The sequence below is a fragment of the Dipodomys spectabilis genome, unplaced genomic scaffold (genome assembly GCF_019054845.1).
Source record: "Dipodomys spectabilis isolate Male_0828 unplaced genomic scaffold, ASM1905484v1 ptg000391l, whole genome shotgun sequence".
Classification (NCBI taxonomy): Eukaryota; Metazoa; Chordata; class Mammalia; order Rodentia; family Heteromyidae; genus Dipodomys; species Dipodomys spectabilis.
In genome coordinates this window covers 1,167,416-1,168,275 of record NW_024871068.1, presented here as the reverse complement: position 1 = coordinate 1,168,275, position 860 = coordinate 1,167,416, and the positions used below count along the sequence as shown (strand labels likewise).

The following is an 860-nucleotide window of genomic DNA, read 5'->3' as shown; positions in this document are numbered from 1 at the left end:
TTAAATACTTTATGGAAAAGTTTTATGACCTGTCATACAGTCTTAATTTTGGCATATATATAAGCAAATTCCCAAAATTAAAAATATTTAAAACATTAAAACTTTTAACAAACCTTAACACTTGCTTCAATGTTCATTATGAGAGGTGCCTTGTATAGAATAATTGAATTCCTCCTCTTACACATCCCTTGAACAACAAATATCTGGAATTATATTGTTTGTGACATGTCAATCTTGATTTATTCATAAATGTGTGCTTATATAAGAAATACATGGTTCTAAAATTTCACAACAATTCTTTAGAACTTACTTTTTGTTGAATTGTTTAGTTTAAGAAAATCAATTACACTTTATATATAAAAAATGTTCTGTGCTCAATTCGCCAACACATACACTAAAATTGAAATGATACAGAGAAGATTACCATGGCCCCTGTGCAAGGATGACAAGCAAACTCATGAGGTGTTCCATATTTTTACAACAGACGCTGGAGTGGATGTGGCCAGAAGGGAACCCTACTGCATTCGAACCCTACTGCATTCTTGGGTGGGAGTGTAAACTTGTTCAGCCACTTTGGACAGCAGTATGAAGGTTCCTCACAAGATTCCACATAGCGCTCCCCTATGACCCAACAATACTTCTTCTGGGCATTTACCCAAATGATCACAAACAAGACTATACTAAAACTACCAGCACTACTATATTTATTGCAGCATTATTTACCATAGCTAAAATATGGAACCAACATCGATACCTCTCAGTACATGAATGGATCAAGAAAATGTTATAGATAGATAAATAGATAGATAGATTGATTGATTTCCATTGTGTGTGTGTGTGTGTAAATAGGAATTCTATAC

General features: G+C 33.5%; 1 non-coding gene across 1 annotated transcript; it reads left to right on the top strand.

Moving 5' to 3' along the window:
* The first annotated feature begins 370 nt into the window (after positions 1-370).
* Positions 371-477, top strand: LOC122096808. Its single transcript, XR_006145403.1, has one exon. It is a non-coding gene; the product is annotated as a U6 spliceosomal RNA (small nuclear RNA).
* Positions 478-860: the final 383 nt, after the last annotated feature.